This window comes from Episyrphus balteatus, chromosome 2 (assembly GCF_945859705.1).
Source record: "Episyrphus balteatus chromosome 2, idEpiBalt1.1, whole genome shotgun sequence".
In the NCBI taxonomy this organism is placed as follows: domain Eukaryota; kingdom Metazoa; phylum Arthropoda; class Insecta; order Diptera; family Syrphidae; genus Episyrphus; species Episyrphus balteatus.
Window position 1 is genome coordinate 99,745,450 of NC_079135.1, and position 19,082 is coordinate 99,764,531.

General features: G+C 27.9%; 1 protein-coding gene and 1 long non-coding RNA gene across 4 annotated transcripts in view; one reads left to right on the forward strand and one right to left on the reverse strand.

The window, feature by feature from the left end:
* LOC129908337 (neurobeachin) overlaps nt 1-19,082 on the reverse strand; it is a 646,575-nt gene that overhangs the window by 465,586 nt on the left and 161,907 nt on the right. The window lies entirely within an intron of this gene.
* On the forward strand, nt 5,773-7,010 carry LOC129908345 (uncharacterized). 3 transcript variants are annotated; one of them, XR_008771265.1, is made up of 4 exons: nt 5,773-6,119; nt 6,184-6,285; nt 6,344-6,724; nt 6,793-7,010. It is a non-coding gene; the product is annotated as an uncharacterized LOC129908345 (long non-coding RNA). The 3 variants fall into 3 exon arrangements; XR_008771266.1 differs by lacking the exon at nt 5,773-6,119 and having other exon boundaries at nt 6,148-6,285; nt 6,344-6,536; nt 6,621-6,724; XR_008771264.1 differs by lacking the exon at nt 5,773-6,119 and having other exon boundaries at nt 6,148-6,285.

Here is a 19,082-nt window from a genome sequence, read left to right on the forward strand (position 1 = left end):
GACAGGACAGAGGTTTTGTTCATTTTGTGAGAATCCTGTTTCGAACGTGTCCTTGTTGTGTACTTCTACAATACAATGTTCTCGGTGTAATGCAGGTTAGGTACCTTTTGCTTATATTTATATCCATTGTATACCGTTGTTCGTTCATCGTTGTGTCGGCATCGTCGTCGTCGTTGTTGTCGGTTGTGGGTGGCAATGGTGGTCGAACTAGGAGTATATTGCTCTTATATGTGGGTGGTTGGGAAATAGAAATTCTTGAGAATCATCTCATCTCTGTCAATCAACTGCAGAATACTCTGTGGTATACTATAAGGTTGTTGTACAACCTTCATAAGTTTTTTTCTAGGTTGTGAGAATGAACAAAAAAAAAAGGATAGAAAATATATAGAAGAGGAAGGTGGCAATAGGAGAATATATACAACAACAACAATAACCCTCTGGCAATTTCCTCACTAAGTCAGCCAAGTGGAAATTTAATGGAATTTTTTCATTCGTAATTTTTCCTATTTTTCATGATACCACACCGACATTCTGATGCTGGGCCTTGTCCACCGCCTCTTTTTATCCGTCTAAGTCTTCGTCTATGTTTTTTTTTTCTTTTATTTTTATTGCTATAGGATTTCTTTCCTTTTCAATTTGCCTTGTTAAAATTTGTTGTTTGATAATTCAGGTAAGAAATAAAAGGATAGGTAGAGGTACCTATATGTTTTTATAATGTGGGTTTCGTTTTTATTCCAGTGTAGGTTCAATATTTATTATTTATTTAATATTTTTTTTTTTTTGTTCGTCTGGTAAATATATTGGCAAGGTATGGTGTTTTATTTATTTGAATTATTATTTCTTTTGTTTTCTTTTAATATATTTTGGAACAGAAGGTTTTTTTTTATTAATTTGGAAATAATAATTCTGAAAAAAAGTCTGCAACTGTTCCTTTGTAGCGAAAATACCAACTTTTTATAAATTAAAAAAAAAAGTTTTATTTTGTAATAAAACTGTTAAACCTGAAAAATCAGAGGGCGTGACCCAGCTTACAGGAATTGAGTTTATTAAATATAAAAAAAATATAAATTTATCAATAAAATTAATCTTTCAATTCTCAAAAAGATTTGTACTTAAATCCTCCAACGTGACAATCCAATGCTTTAGCCATTAGGCTACTTACGCAAAGTTCCATTTCCGAGCGAAGTTTTTAATTCTTAACTGTTAAAAAGTTTTGAGCTCTATGAAGATGCATTTTTAGATAAAAAATATTGTCAAATTTACTGGAAAAACATAAATAATTACATTTGTAGAGTTGCCAGAATATAATAAACTTTGAAAAATTTAAAACAACTTATGGTAACCTTTACTTTCTACCTTTATTTCTGCAAACCTTTTTTTTTTAATTTATTTTACATGTATGTACGAGGTATACGTTAGGAATACTAATTTTTGGCTTCTTTTTTTTTAGAATATCGGAACCGAATTGCTGACTCTGGTAACTCTATACAATTCACATATTATGCTTCTGCAGATTTAGTGTCTTCAATATGTTATAAAGGCTTTAACAATCTCAAAATGTTGCTTTTCTGTAGGTACTCATTTACGCTTCTGTATTCGTTTTTTCTTCATGGCATTTACAAAGATTGTTGGATACTAAATTTCAATTTAGTAAGTCTGCTGGTCTTTTTAAATTAAAATAATTTTAAAATTTTTAGTAAAATTTTTTAATGAATTTTAGTATAATATGCTCTGGTAACTCTATCGCTTTACAAATACATTTTGCTGATTTATTAACCTCAAAAAGTCAATAAGGTATCTGTTATAATGAAAAAAGCTATTTGGTAATTTGTTTGCAATTTTAAATTTTAGCAAAGAAATTTTAAAATATTTTTTCAATGATTGAAGGTTAAATATAACCTTTGTCAACAACTTTTCTTAAGCTTTTTTTTAAGGTTTTGAAATTTTCATAATATTCGTATAAGCTTTTGCTATATGAGCATACATTTTTTACTTGTGTACTAAGTCATGTAACTGTGTTTAATTTTCTAAAATATTATAGTTTTTTTTTTTTAATCTGGCAACAGTATTACTTGACATAGGCTTTTTCTCTGATTAATGTTGCTTATTTTCGAACTTGTAGGTACCCATCTTATCAGAATATTTGTGTAGCCTCTGGCTGATTTTGGACTTCTAATGCCTTATAAGAGCCCAATTGTACTATTCAATGCCTTAAAAATTGTTAATAATAATATCTTTGAAATTTAAACAGGTATGAAGTGAGTTTTGAATTTTGGCCTAATCTAGATTATTTTTTTATTTCAAGTTTGATGACTCTGGTAACCAATTTTAGGTAGGGTAAGGTGGTATAAAAGTGCGCATTTTAGACAAAACACCAAATAAAACAATAACAAAAAGAATTTAACTACTTTTTTTATATATAGTTTTTAGTTTATAATCAAGGCAACGAAAAAAACTTAAAACTGGTAACAAAAATGTATTAATTCAATAGTTCTAAACAAAATACCACATTAGGTCATTTGCGCACTCTTATACACACTATTGTGTAAGAGTGCGCGGCTTAGTTTGTAAGAGTGCGCAGCTGCGTACAGGTGTAAGTTCGCACAAAAATCGCAAATAAAACTGCCTATCTTTAAAAAAATAGAGAATTTTTCGACCCATCACTCCTTGCATGAGGAAAAATCAATTTAGTCTTCGATTAATGGTTCCGAGAAAATTTCAATATTTCCTAGTTACTTTCATTCGCTTGTTTTTGTAAAACTTGTATTTGGTTTCTTTTTGGTTGGAATTGCTTTTTCTAGCTGCTGTTTGCTGGTATATGGACAAATGCCAGTTATATTGAAGCCTTGGATAGCATTTACTGCTCTTATAACCCGCGCACTCTTATACATCATCATGCTGCGCACTCTTACACGTTCAGACATGTAATTGAAGAATATATATGTATTTCACAATGCACTTTATGACCAATCTTCCGTGTTCCTCAAATGTTTTCTTTTTGTCGACTTTTAAATATCCCATACTTTGTTTATTGTAATTTTTTGTTGTTTAGCGGAAAATTTAATTATTTTGGCAAGAAAAATTGGGAAAAAAAGTGCTAAAAAACTCAAACTTAACTAGCACCTCTGTTTACAAACAAATTTGCATGAAATTTTGACAGCAGATCAAACTCCTTTAGATCTTTCCAAAATAAGTGCATTCAGTCTTATATTCCCTTTCAAACCGTAGAAAATCGCTTTGCGCACACTTATCAACCGCGCACTCTTATACCATCCTACCCTAACCAATGATTTTGCCACTTTGTGATTTTCAATGTTAATAAGGACTTTTGTTAAAATTACCTAATTTCCAGCTTTCGATTTAGTAACTTTTTTCATTAATTTTTACTTAGTTTTTCAACTTTGTTTTTATATTAACAATCGCTTTAAATAAGATTTTATTTGTTTAGTGCCAAAAGAAGCAATGTTAAAAATAAAAAAAAACAAAAATTCACTACTTTTTAAGTTAACCCTCTGTAGGCACACCTCTTTTTTGTGATAGACACACGGGTGCGAATATGGTTCATACTTTTTCATGTCGCTACAACTTTTTTCGGTCTAAATTATTTATAGAGAATCTAATATGAAATTGATGTAGAATCTTCCGAGGAATTCGAATATTGTTTTCACAATTCTGAAAAAAAAAATATTTTCAGCCTAATAAAGAGACTTTTTTGTGACCACTTTTTTTGAAAAATCGTAATTTTTTATTTATTTGTCCTGCCAAATTTGCACCCGTGTGCCGACAGAGGGTTAATGGTAGTTTTAGCTTTAAAATCCTGATTTATGATTTTATTTTATGTAACGATATATTTTTAATCCCCCTTTTTTGTCTAAGGCTTATATTCTATAGTGTTCGTTTGCTTGTTAAACAGTTAGAAAACAACTCATACTTAAATACTGAAGGCCTTAAAAGAAGCTCACTATTTATCAAAATCTACTTGAAGTTGTCTTAACTTTTTTTTTTCTTTTTCAAAAAAAAAAAAACATATTTTTTTTTTCTTTATCAACCAATTCACACTCAACATAGCCCCCAAGGACATTTGTATTTATAGAAATACACTCTTACATGTGTAGTGTATGTGTGTTTGGTTTCTCTCGTTTTTATCTCTCTCCCATGAATATGAGGAAAATGTTTTTTGCTATATCCTGCTAACAAAGTTTACTTATGCAAATTGAAAAACGAAATTACACAAATTCTGTATGCAATAAGTGTGGAACTTAGAAGAGAAGAATATCAAGAAAAAAAAATGTATATAAACATACAAAAATGATGATGTGAGGAAAAAAGTATGCAAAATATATTAGTATTATGCAATATGCATGTTATACAATTTGTATCTGTGTGTGTTTGTGTACTTTCAAAAACTCGGTTAAGAGATATATATGCTACTTGGTAGAAGTGTATTTCTTCATTTCCTCAGTAAACACTCTGCAACGAACAAAAGAAAACAAAAATTTCACAAAGATGTTGTTAACATAAGAACCATAAGTTTTTTTTTTTTCTTTTGAGAAGGGGGATCGGTGGTAGTGTTGTTAGTTTAAAACTTCAATATAAAGAAAAGCAAAAAAAAAAACTAAATTTGTTTAGAAAACATGTTTTGTCCGTCGATGGTATTTTTCAAGAGTCCAAAGTGCAGTACCCTTTCGAGGATTTCTATTGATTGAACAAAAAAAAAAAAAAAAAAATTGTATGAAGGTATCTCTATAAATTGAAGATTCACCAAAAAGAAGAAATATTGTGAGGAAAAAGTTCAAAACTAACAGAGTTTAATACTGCACAGTCCGCACGTAGAGACTATAATTTCGATGCACTTAAAATCTGTTTTGTTATTCTACCTTTTATGTCTTTCGAATGTATGGGAATAATAAAAATACAATTTATAAGTACATTTTGCTGTAAAATTTCGTTTTTGAAAACTTTGAAAACTTAGAATAAAATAAAATAAAATAAAATAAAATAAAATAAAATAAAATAAAATAAAATAAAATAAAATAAAATAAAATAAAATAAAATAAAATAAAATAAAATAAAATAAAATAAAATAAAATAAAATAAAATAAAATAAAATAAAATAAAATAAAATAAAATAAAATAAAATAAAATAAAATAAAATAAAATAAAATAAAATAAAATAAAATAAAATAAAATAAAATAAAATAAAATAAAATAAAATAAAATAAAATAAAATAAAATAAAATAAAATAAAATAAAATAAAATAAAATAAAATAAGCTAACTTTGTTGAATAATTACACTGTGATAATTTATGAACTTTTTTCTGGAGAAATATTTTCTGATCAATTCGATTTGAGTCTGATTAATTCAGTGGTGGCAATCTTTTTAAAAAACTCGACTCAGATTTTTAAGATATTTAAAAAATAAAATTGTAGTCCACCAACCCCAAAAAACAAAGAATGTTAATCAATTTCTATCGTTTATTAAATAAAGTTGTCAAAAATCAATGGATTCTCGGCTAAGTATGTAACGCTAAAAACAAATTCGTACCTACTTAAATATTTGATATTTTAAGTAATTGAACTTTTCTTTAATTTTGGTCTATTTTTTTTACATTGTCACACCAGTTACATTTTTGAATTGATATAAAACAACATTTTAACATATTAATTTCCTTATGCTTATTTGGAAACGTAATATAATCTCTTTTCACATTAGATACGATATCCACGACTTTTAATTTAAAAATCTACAGTATGGCTTCTGTAGGAAACGATTCTCAAACTATTGATGCTAATAAAAAGATTTATAAGAATCTTCAAAATAAAATCCAGTTTCAAAATTCTCTAAACTGTTCAAGAACCTACAAATCTTGTTTTCGTTAAGTTATTGTCGCTTACTTTTGCAATCAGCATTCTGTTACCAGAATAAAGTTTGTCGATAATACAGACTACATTTTTCCAAATTACCACGTACAAAAAGCTGCACATATCCGTTTTTGATCCATTTCAAATTATTCCAGGCCTAATCACCATGTGACTAGAATGTTACATGCTCTCGATAACTTTCTTTTCGATCAAGACGTCAGGCAAGCCAGTCACCTTCTTTCAAAAGAATTCGCACGTAAGAGCATTACAAGTAGGTACGCAGAATAAAAGAACTTAAAAGAAAAAAAAAGAATACTTAGTTTAAAAGAAACAAGAATTGTGGTTAAATTGGAACTTTTTTGTGTGGCCTCGGGCAACGTAAAAATCAATTATTTTTGCTCGGCGTGCTGCATTAACTCAAGGTAAGGTACATAGAAAAACCAACCAAAAATAGAATTTATAGAAATTTATCCTGTCCAGCGTTACCCATTGTTCTTATAAGAACATTTTGTCTTTCTTTTTGACAAACGACCTCCAAGATCCAATCAGTGTTCCAGCTTTCGTCAGAGTCGGACGAAACACATTTCCATGCACTGGCATGGTCCAAAAAGCCGATAAAGCTGACGGAATTTTCAAAAAGAAAAACAAGTTTCAAAAAAAAAAAACTATAAAGGTAAGGGATGGGCTAATCCGAAGTAAAAAGTTAAAAATATAAAATAAAATTAAAGCCATTTCTTCGCCCCTTTCAATTTTTCAGTTACGCCCATTTCAAGTTTTTTCTCTGTTCGTTACCTACTCGGCAACCAGACAAAATAAATTTGAACAGAGAATCTCGAAAAAAACCAAAAATCTCTTAAAAAGGTAATATTTTAACATATAAATTATATAAAAATCGAATTTATTATAGACAAATTTATTTAATCGATTAGGTTTGGTTTATCGATCAAAAGGATTTTTAACTTTATCGAATACATCTATACATCTAAATATCAAGATCTGCATATCAAGAAAAAAAAGAACCAAGCTAGAGAATTTGCAAGTGAGGGAAATCCCTCCTTGCTCTACAGGCCTATCATAGGTGAAATCAACATCACATTAAAGGTGCGATAGAAATAAAAGAAAATTATAAAGAAAAGTGCAAAAAAAAAAAAAAAGTCAACAATAGTTAAAACAAAAGAAAGAGACAAATCCGTAAAAAAAAAATAAAAGTAAATTATCGGAAAAAGAAAGAGATAACACAAAAAAAAGAGATAGTTATAGTATAAAAAAAAAAGTAAAGAAATTAAAAAAAAAAAAAAGAAATAAATTTTTTTTTGTTGCGGTCTAAATTACTTTAAAGAAACATAGTTGAATTAAAATAAATTTATCGAAAATTGCCATAAAAAAAAAAAAGAAAATAAATTAAGTGAATTAAAAATTAAAAAAAAAAAAAAAAAAAAGAAAATTTAAGAATTGAGAAAATTGGTGAATAAGAATTAAGAAAATTAATGAATACAAAAAAAAAAGCATGAATTTAAACAAAAAAGGATAAAACCGAAAAGAAATGAAAGTTTAAGAAAAAGTAACGAATGAGAGATCAAAACAAAACAAAGATAACAAATTAACGTAAAGAAATATAAACATATCGAGAAGTACACTCTATTTGAAACAAGTTAGAGCGGCTTCGATGTTTTTTTTTTATATCTTTATTGAGAGAGTAATTAAATTTTGGTTTTTGAGAGAAGATTATAGAAGACGATAATTTTTTTTGAGAATAATTATTTTCTTTTTATTGAAATACTTTTTTTGTGGAAACGATGAATGGGTATGAATAAAGGTTATGGTTTAATATTATTTAAGTGAGTTTAAATGAAATAAATAAACTGATTTTGAATCGAATTAAGATTAAATTTGATAATTTTTTTTTATGAATTGGAAGTTGGGAGACAATTTTAATTCGAATCGTTTTGATGGTTTGATATGAAAGTGGATCTATGGTTGCCAACTGTGGTGATATTTTTTTTTTGGTTTGATTTATAGAAATTTTAAATAAGTATGGAAGTTTAGATTTTTTTTGGGAAGTGAAGGAGATAGGATGAAGTGAAGTTCCTGAATTTATTATAAAGGGGGATTTTATCTCCCTTTTACAAAAAGGGCTATTACTATAGATTTTTTCTAAGAGCATGCTGTAATAGCGCAGGAGCTTTTCGGAGACGTTGGTTTTTGAAAAGTTTTATTAGGGCGGGTTAAGAGAATGCTCGAGGACACGAAGATCTCTGTCCTCCTCTACGTGTGTATGAATATAAATCGGAAATAAAGATTCGGGTCCTACTCTTTTAAAGAGGATAATCCAAACCGTCAAATACCATCTCAGACGTAGGTCTTTAAAAAAGAAGTAACAAGTTCATTAGCGGATAACAAGATCCCACCCCACCCTCGGCGAGCTAAGCATGGTAATCTATAAGGCCTAAATAGTTATCAACGCTCTTGAACAATTCGTCAGACCACTAAGCTGATGGGTCTGTAAACGTTATTTGATAGAGGGTAGAAGAGTCGGTCGAGTAAAATTTTGGGATGTACAACAAAGTATAATATTTTATTACCAAATTCGTTACACTTCTTAGAATCACAGATTTTTTAACGTCACACCCGTTACATTTAATCTTAAATGTTTTTGACGTTGAAAAATAGGGTAAACAAATTTTATTTTAAACATACCTACCTATAGGTATATTAACAACTTAAAAATTAGATGTTGAGCTATTAAATGCTTTGTCTAATGAATAGTACAAATCGAATGGAAGGAGTTTTACAACATGAATTATTTCCAGGTACTTCAAATAAATAATGTTTATTATTATTATTAACACTAATAAAATCATTATTTAATCACAAACCTCAATAATAAAAAAAAATGCTAATATTTTTATCCGGAAAAAATTAAGTATGTATTAAATATTGATCAAATAATTTCATCCAAACTTCCAAAATAACCTTTTATAACTCTACATGATATTTTTTGTTTTGTTTTGTTGTTTTTTTTTTTTTTCGGAAAACATTCTCTGTATTGCGTGTTTGTTTTAATAAATAAAATCTATTCGAAGCTGTTGCATTATGCATCCTTCCGCAATTATTCTGAAACAATTTTATACAAACAATACACAGGACAACCGAACAAAATAATAATAATAATAATAAATTCTCAGAACCATTTCGAGAAACATACTTTTAATTATTATGAAAGCACAAAATCATACATCCCAGTAGAATTTTGTTTTACAGTAAATTCTCTATTTAATGAACTTCATTTCATTTAAATCCAATTATTCAGAATCTGAGCAAACACTCTTTAGGTCGGAAAAGTAATATATTTTAAAATAGTGCAAAAATCAAACTTCATCAAAACCGTCTCAGTGGTTTTCGATGACTCCAAGTCATTTTTTTTTAATTCTTTTTTAAATACCCAATGACACAAAAATGCCTTCCACTCGAATTTTGGGTGTCCCAATTTTCAAGATTTCACTGTATGCACAATATTGGTGCTGCTCATTCACATTTCCTGAGAGGACTTGACAGTGTAGACAAAAGAGTTATAAAAAAAAAGTTGTTGTTGTTGGTACACAAAGTAGGTATGAGACTCTACATCCGTTGCAATGGGTAGTTTTTACTTTTTCCTTTATTTCACATTTATATATTTTCTCTTTCTCCAACCAACCAAACCAAGAGACCAGCATGTGGGATGTTTATTGCACAACGAAATTGAATCAAAGCCACATAATGGAAAGGAATGGTGTGATTTCATGGAGCTTATATGACCAACCGACTGACCACTCCACACACAGTCGGCTATTGGCCTTTTATTTTGTTAAGGATTCAGCAGGATTCACATGTTTTAAAAAAAATATATAAAATTTGTACTTTTTTATGACAAAAAAATTCTCAAAAAATGTTCACAAATATGTTTTATGAATATGTTTTTTATGTGTTGGATGTGTTTTTTTTAAGGTTGTGTCAACTCAAACAGGTACAATTTAATTAAATTCGGGATTGAAATAAATAAAAAAAAAATGAGTTTAACAAGAAATATGTTTTGGTAATAAATATTCTAGGTGCATACAAAGATACAAGCTTGTCAAGAAAAACAATAGTGTGGTGCTTCTTGTTTGTTGGGTTTTTTTATTTTCTTTTTGGCTTTCGTATCAATTAATCGAATTTCGAATCGATTGAAATTAAAACTTTTTATTATGAAAATTAAAAAAAAAAAAGTACGCATACGCCCCAGTGCCCCAGTTAAAATTCTCAATATAATGATACAATTCGTCTTATTTGAAGTTGGGATTTTCAAAGTAAGGTATTTAGGGTCCTAATAACTCGTGTCCTAATCAAGGACTTCCTAAACAATACAAATAAACCCACTTTATTAACTTCCTTCATTTAAAACTTTATTTTGAAATACTTTTTCAAAACATAATACATATAAGAAATATGAAAACATTCTTCTAAGAAATAAATTCTTTTTGATATTTGAATAAAATGCAACTCCTTCTTTGTTCTTTTTGTAAAAAAAAAAAAATACAAAACAAACAAAACAATATTAACATAGAATTAAATTCAAAATTGAATAAAAGTCTTTCATTCCTGTCAACTCGTTGTTTTAGATTATTTAAAATTTTGTTATTCCACAGTTTCTCCTTACCTCCTTATCACCCCCTAGCCCCTACTATAAAAATACGTTCGTATAGTCAGTTGTGCACTTAAATTCAAATAAAATTTATTCATTTCAAGAAAATATTCAAACTTTTTCATACGCCCTTAAGTCCCAAACGAATGAAAAGTTTAAAGACATATTATAACGGTAGCAAGAGAGTAGTAGCAAAAGAAGAAGTATTAAAAACTTTTCCTCTTATATGCATTCGACGTTATTTCAAAATGTTGACTCAGAGGGGCTGTACGAAAATCGTATATATTTTGACTTCCTCTTTTTTTTAACAGTTGTTGTTGTTCATATGAGTTTCATATATGTACTCAATACGAATGTGAATTTGTCAGAGAGAAATGTTGTTGATGAAGAGATTTAACGAGGATATGGTGCCGAATAACAAAAAACAAAAAAAAAAACGAAACGATATAACGATATAACGATAAAAAAAAAGTATTGGCAACAATGTTTTCAGATATGTGAATTTATATATGGAATGCATATAAATTTCGTGCTGCCAAAATGGGGATAAACAAATTTCGGTAATGGCGCGTCTGAACTGAAAGGATATAATGTATGGCTATAAATACAAGTTACAGAATTATAGGTTTTACTTTTTATTGTTCAGTCAGCTTTTTTCTTTGCCTTTAAGCTATTGAAGCGATTTTATGTGTGAAACATTTAACAGTATTTGACAGTTGTGAAAGAAATAAAATATAAGACATTTTTTGAGTTATATATTTAACTTTTTAAGAATTTTTGTTTTTCAAAATAAATGCAATAATTATTGTTTACACTTAAAGTGAGGTCATACCCAACAAGGATAAGGCCAAAAGCTAAGAAGATTGCTTTGAGGACCTTTTTCATCTTAATGCATCGGTAGATGACATATGAAGGATTCTTATAAGAAATAGTAGCCATTAGTACCGTTAAAAACACAGAGTTTTCAGAGTTTGTTTTAATAATTCAATATTCTGTGTTTAAAAAAAATTAATCATTCTAAAGCTCTAATTTCTTGATGATCTTGTCAATATCTAAGCAACTTATATCATTTGGGGGGGGGGGGGGGGAATGATCATAGTTTATTCAACAAACGCAGTCCTTATTTACAGTGAAAATAGTGTAGTTACTTGTTGAGTAGAGAATAATCTTGACTTGAAAAATGTATTTATTCTCAATCAAGATAACAATGAAATTGGATTAATTTGAATTGACTGTAAACTGTTCAATATCGTTTTAGAATTTGTTCAACTAAACAAAAAATATAAACCAATAAGCGAACGCTTAAGGAGGAATCCTTCATTTGAAGAATTTTTTTAGTAGGTACAGAAAAAAAAATCAAGCAAAATAAAGCTCGTATATTTTTCCTAAAGCCTAGTACGCTGAAGCGAAACGATATTTTCCATAAAAAATTTCGTTAACAAAATCTTGAACGAAAATAAATTTTGTTTTGTGAAAAAACTTATTTTCTGATGGTTTTTCTTGAATTTTTTGATTTGTACTTTTATGACTTTTACTTTTTTTCATTAACATGTTCGCTGTTGACTATATAGACTTCAAAATATTTCGTTTCGCTTCAGCTGCGTACTAGGCTTAAAAGAAAAAAAAAATTAGATTTTTATGTGAACTTAGAAAAATAAACAAATAGTAAATTTAAAAAAAATATTTTTTTTTTTTTTTGAAAAACATTGTGAAAAAATTATTCCACTTTGTCAAATTTTGTTAAGACTTTTTTAAATTTCACTAAAATTTTTGTTTTTCTTTGAAGAATGACAACAAAACTAACAGTATTATTATGCAGATTGTATAAAATTGCTTCTGTAGACCTTCCAACAATAACCTATTTAGAATAGTAGTTTAGAAGCTATGATTATACAGATGAACAAAACATACATACTTGTGAAACACAAAACCCTCTTTTTTTAGCTTTCCACTTAAAAGGATTTAAACAAATCAATTTATTTATCGTTAAGAAATTATAAACAAAAGCGAAGGTCTATCTTGTATACTCTTACTGGTATAGTGAACCTGAGGTAATACTCCTCGTGAACACAAGTGAATCATATAACTTGAATAATCAGTCAACAAAAAGTAGTTTTTTTTATTAAAAAAAAGGTCACACATACGCCCCAGTGACTACCTACCTAAGCTTAAATTTTAATAAAATAAAGAATGATTTTCTATCGCTAAAAGTGTATTATAACCACTAGACTGTTGTTGGCCATTGACTAGATCATGATGATCTCAGTATTGTAATGTAAGAAAATCATTAACTAGACTGCTTCTAATTTTTGATCCTAACAGAAACATAATTATTATTAGAAGCCATTTTCTGCCTAACGCATTTTATGGTTTGAAAATGTTTAGACCTGCGCTACATCCTAAAAGCCAAAAATAAATACTGATTGTTTAATAAAATGTCCATTTACTATGCTTGTTTTACAAGGAAAATAATATCAAGCTTTTAACCAGTTGACCGAAAAGTTGACTTGAGGAACAGTTACAAACTATTTTTCAGCTTTCTCTATCTTTGCAATCAATTTTTAAAATATTGACAGCGGAAGTATAGACTTAAAACTAATCGATGTTATGAACAGTCGATATTTTATCAAAAAAAAAAAAATATTTGTTTTTTAAATAGATGACTTTTATATATGTAACCAATTTTCTAGTCAAGGTTTTGTTACTTGATTTTTTACAATCGACATTAACATCGTCGGCCCAAAAAAATTGATAAAATATTTTCTTTTTCAGTGCAGCAATGCAGGTTTATTTTTTTGAATTTTTTGTCTTTTTTAAGAACTTTTGATTTGTAGAATGTTAAAAGGGATCAGATTTGAATCAAAGGAATCATTTTTGAAATTCTTATAAATTACAAAATAGAGATGGATGATTTTATAAATCCTCGTGTGTTATTTTTTGAAAATAAATAATTTTAAGATTCTTTACTTGATTTAATTCTCTAAAATAAATGCAATTTAATGAACTATGCCTTCAAAAAAACCTTTTAATTATTTTTAATATATATCTAACGAATTCTAACATAAACCTGCTATCATATCACACATTTTAATATTTTTCATAAATGTCATTCCCTTCACTTTTAATCGTGTGTCCTTTTTAAAATAAAACTTGAAACAAAAATCTCATTTAAACCAACAACCCACACACATGAAAGTGATACCGTCTCTATGTAAACCCACAAAACAAAACCAAAAAAAAAAAAAAAAATATCCTTGCTAAAGTAATGTCCTTGATTTAAAAGACAGCAAAAATAAGGTCCCTTTTTGTAGTTCATATCCCTCCTCTCAAAATGTGTACAAAACATCAAGCGCAACTTAAATTTACTTTATGATTGCATTTGACATTGCTATGTGTTGAGTTGTTTTCGAGGTCATTTTCTATTTTGGTTTTAACGAAAATAAATACTCGAAAAACTAGGATACGAATCTTCAGAGTTTTTGTGTGTGTCTTGTGTGTATGATGTCAAGAATGTATAACAAACATTCTTTTCTCTTAACTATTTTTTTTTTTTTATATACAAAATGTCATATTCAGCTATGAATTTATATATAAAACATACAGTCAAAGCCATAAGGTAGTATAATGTAAATGTTTTTTGTTTCTATTATGTCACTCTGTTTTTTTTTTTTTTGAGAAATCCTTGAAGCTAATACCAAAAAAGCTTTTGTTCTTCTTTAACTGATGGTTATGGGGGTTAAAATACTACACATAAATAAAATATAAACCCGGATTAGCTTGTCCACACAGTCCAAACAACTTTTCATCATCTGTTTTATATCAAAGAATGTGCAAAAGAGACAGAGGAAATACATATAAAAGGAAAATAATTTTGGTAAATTGTGAATCACCACAGATCCTTTTTATTTTGATTTTTTTTTTTTTTTTGTTTGAAATAAGCTGAGTGTACAGAAAACACAAAATTATCATGCAGCAAAAATAAGAAAAAATAAACTATTTAAAACGAACTCAATCTCAGGATAACAAGGAGATTGGCGAGTGAGGATCCAAGTCATAAAATTTCATTGGCATTGATTACCCAAAAGGATACTTTATTGTTTGTGAATCTTGTTGTACACTGGCTTGCGTCATTCTTTCCTTGATATGAAGAGAGGGAGAGAGCTACTTGAGGGAATAACAAGTTTGTGGACAGTACAAGGACTAAAAGACAGTTCTTTCTCCTCGTTTTTTTTTTTATAAAAAAACTACATCAAGTAAAAAGAGAAAACATCCTCACAAGAAAAAAACGTGAGACAAAAAAGTTAAATTTTAAAGAAAAATAAAATAAATTCCATTGGGGGTGTATTCTGTAAAACTACACATGCAAAAAAAAAAATTGTGCAACACTGAACTTCTTCTGTTTTTTCTTTTAGTGTCATTGACTTTTATGTGAATTCAAGCTTCTTTTTTTTTTAAGATAACCCATCCGTATAAACGTTTAGAATAATATAGAAAAAAAAAAAAATAATAGGAAGGTATATCCACGTGAGATCCGAATGTCTAGACGCTTTTGCTTTTTAAGGTTTAACTTCAAGGAATTCAGCTGCAAACTTTGACGTTGTTTGATGCCAAGAAGAAAAACAAAAAATATAACCAGAAACCAGCTGAAGCAGTAAGGCATTATTGGTTGCTCGAATGAACAAATTTGTTGAAACAAAAAAGCTTGATGGTACCTATGTGTCTAGAACAGATATTGAGGTAAAACATCTTGAGTCTTTTTCTTTTTTTTATTAATTTTTGTAAAGTGAAAACATCAACTAAAAGTTTGAAGGTAAAACTGTTTTTTTTTCCATGAAATTAAAAATGAAGTAAAAGACTTTTAAGTTATCATTCAAAAGCATTTTAATTTTTTGTTGGACTAAATTTTCAGTCCAAACATTTTTACAAAGCCATTGTTTTTAAGTAAGGAAAGAAATTTATGTAGACTTTCTTAAACAAGGTTTATCTATTTGTGCAAAAAGTTTCTTATAGCTATGAAATCAATAATTTTGGTTCAAAAGTGATTCTTTAACTCGAAAACGATATTTTTGTTAATTTTTAACTTGACTTCATCAATTTTGTTGAAAAAATAAAAGTAAAAGGTATTAATTTAAAAATCGACACAAACGACTTTTGGGACCAATTACAGATTTGACTGTCTCTTCGAAAAAAAAAACACCCTTTCACCTTAATTTTTTTTATGAAAACTCTTTATTCTTGCTTTCTATCCTAAATTCAATGTTTTTAATAATTTCATTAGGATGGCCCATCATTTTTGTTTTCACTTTAAAAAAAAATACCCTTTTAACCATGATATTTTTATAGACACTTGAGATTCTTGTTTGTAATCTCAAAAGTAATTTTATTGCAGAATTTCAATAGGATACCACTATTATTACTCACTTTTTCCAATACATACATATTTTCTCTACACCTAAAAAAACACCCTTTTACATTAAAAAAATGTATAAACTGCTTTAATTAGTAATTCTCATGGGAAAGACAACATATTTAATGAATTTTGTAAGAGTATCTTTTATACCATTGATTTTATCGGACTTATCGCGGATTTTCCCCATTAGTAAAAAAAAACACCTTTTCACCTAAAATTATTGTATAGACTGTTTGGGTTCTTGGATTCTGTTATAAATGAAACATTTTTACCAATTTTCATTGGTGTAACAATTTTTTTCCAGTTTTTGTGGTACTAATTCCGAATCTCATCATTTCTTAAAAAAAAACACCCTTCCACTCAAGATAATTTTGTACACTTTATAGATTCCTAATTCTTATACCAAACAAAACTTTTTTCACCAAGTTTTAAAAATTAATAAAATATAAATCAGCTGTTATGATACCTTTCTCACACATCAACTCACCAAAAAAACACCCTTTCACCAAAAATATTTTTAAAAACTTTATGAATCCTTTGTCTCTGCTTTATCTTAAACCTTAATCCAGAATTTTGTCAGTGTAGCATGTTTTTCACTTGGGTTTCGGTCAAAAAACAATCGTATTGACTTTATTTTTATGTCATTAGACTCAGCATCAAAAAATACCTTGAAAACATGTGTCATATGATGATATTCGACAAACAATTTTTTTCAGGATATTTTTGACCTTCACCCCCTCCCTCTTGTCCGCGAAAAAACACCCTTCCACCCTTTTTTTTATAGACTTTTTTTGTCCTTGGTTCTTATCCCAAAAGCAAACTTTTTGCCAAGTTTCATGAGTGTACCTACTAATTACACCATATCGTTAAAAAAAAATACGTATACACCACAGTGAACAAATGTGTCAGTTTTGAATAAGTTGTAGTGCTATTGCTAACTCGATTTCTGGTATGTAGGTTCAAAATGATGAGGTTTTCAATCGATAAAAAAAATACTGAAGTTTCATCCGTCAAATGTCATTAAATACTTATGTATATCTTAAGTACCTAGATACTGTAGGTTTTTGAGAAAAAAAAATAATATTCAACAAACTTGCAGCTTAACTAATTTTATAAAAAAAAATTGTCCTCTAATGGTTTCTTGTGTTACTCAAAGTTTAGAAAATAAAAAATAAAAATAGAATTTCCAACTTTCTCAAAAAAAGTGCATACTTTTGGGATTCATAATTCCAAAAGCATTCAAATTTTTTTAGATTACATACATACATGGAAATTTAAAAATCTGTTATTTATAAATGGAAGTTGATATAAAAAAAAGTTTTAACGACAGTTTTATGTAAAATAAGTTCAGCTACAAGTTTGTAAAACATTTTGTTTCTCTAGAATTTGTGATACTAATAGAAGGAGAAAACTTCTGGAACTTTTATAGATTGTAAAGCAACTCAATACCAACTTTTGGTATAAAAATCAGCTTATTACTAATTTTCTTGCTAAAAAAAATTTACGTTTACTATACTTATAACCATGAAATCAATAATTAAATTTTTAAAACTTAATAATTTGGTTCAAAATGGGATTCTACCGAAAACTCGAAAACGATATTTTTTGTTAATTTTGAACTCAACTTAATTTTATAAGTATTTTTTCATACAGTTTAGCATATAAAAAAATTGTTAAACAAATAAATAATGTTAAGAAAAATCTGAAAATCAGATACGCCTTCAAATATACAAGTTAAAACATTTTATCAAAATATGTTTTATTAAGTTTTTAAATAATATTGTTCAAAATTGTGTCAAACTGAATGACTTCTTTAAAAACAATATATTCCCTATTAATAAAATTTATAAAATAAAAACTAATTTTTTAATCCAGGAAAAGCTTATATATATTTTCCCATTCAAATTGCATGGACCAATATTTGTCCATAAAATGTCAAATAAAATGACTTATAGCCCCATATAGTCCCTAGTCAGCCATTGTTTGGAGATGGCGTCATTCCTCTCTCCCATAAAATTGAGAACTATAATCCTCCATATGTATGTATTTGCCATTTTTCTTTTTGATATCCTTTTTTTTTTTCAGAATATACAATTCAGCAAATTTTCAAATTTAAATCAATAATAAAAGTTAAAGTTCCCAACTGATATAATTTTCAACAAAAATGTGTATATATGTGTTCTTAGCAAAAATATTTGTTACGAAAGTGAATTTGAAAAATTTATAAAATTAACAAAAAAAAAAAAAATCACAAATTCAATAAAATAACAAAAAAAAAAAAAAATCGAAAAGCAAAGGAATAAAAGGATTTTTTTTTTCCATTTCCCAAAACGATAATAAATTCATTGTAATTTATTGACACAGATACGGCAGAACGATTTCATTGTTCTCTCTGAATTCTATTCGCTGCATCTGGTGTCGCAAAGTAATATTATTTTTATATTCATTTTGTTAGTTTTTTTTTATATGTATATATATTTTTTAGCTTTTATTCAGGAGCAAAAATATTCGTTTGCAAAGTACCTACCTACCCAATAGAACTTGAGCGCAGCCATGTTTACAATTGGTTGCAAAAAAATTTTTAAAAATAGACGGTTTATTGGTGCATGCATCAGTCGATATGCCATCATTTAGACCAGAAATTGCACTTTTGCTAAATCGGAAAGTACTTTTCAAAACATTATTGAAATTTTCATTGTTAGTTAGGACACAAGCACAAGATATTGTTATTTCTTATCAAATTGACTTGATACTTTAGAATTTTCACACAATGCCAATTGGAATGTGAAACGATAAATATATTTCCTGTCTTTCTGTTATCTTCTTTTAGGACACTTATTTGCATTTAGATTTTTGAAGTAAGAAAGAGGATCTCTCTTTTGCCTTAGAGGGTTACTGTGATGTTGAAATATTCAACTTGAATGATTTTCATTAAAATATCCTTCTGACGTCATCGAATTTTGCCTGGTGTCTAATATAGAATCGTAAAATTGAGAAAACAAACTTTATTTATACAAGAAAAGCAAACAGAAAAAAAACAACAACAATGAAGATAATGTCCATTCAATTCAGACATCTTGTTGAAAGAAAATTTCTTAATTTTCCATCTGACCAAGCAGATTTCTCATCTCTTAATTATAAATCAATAC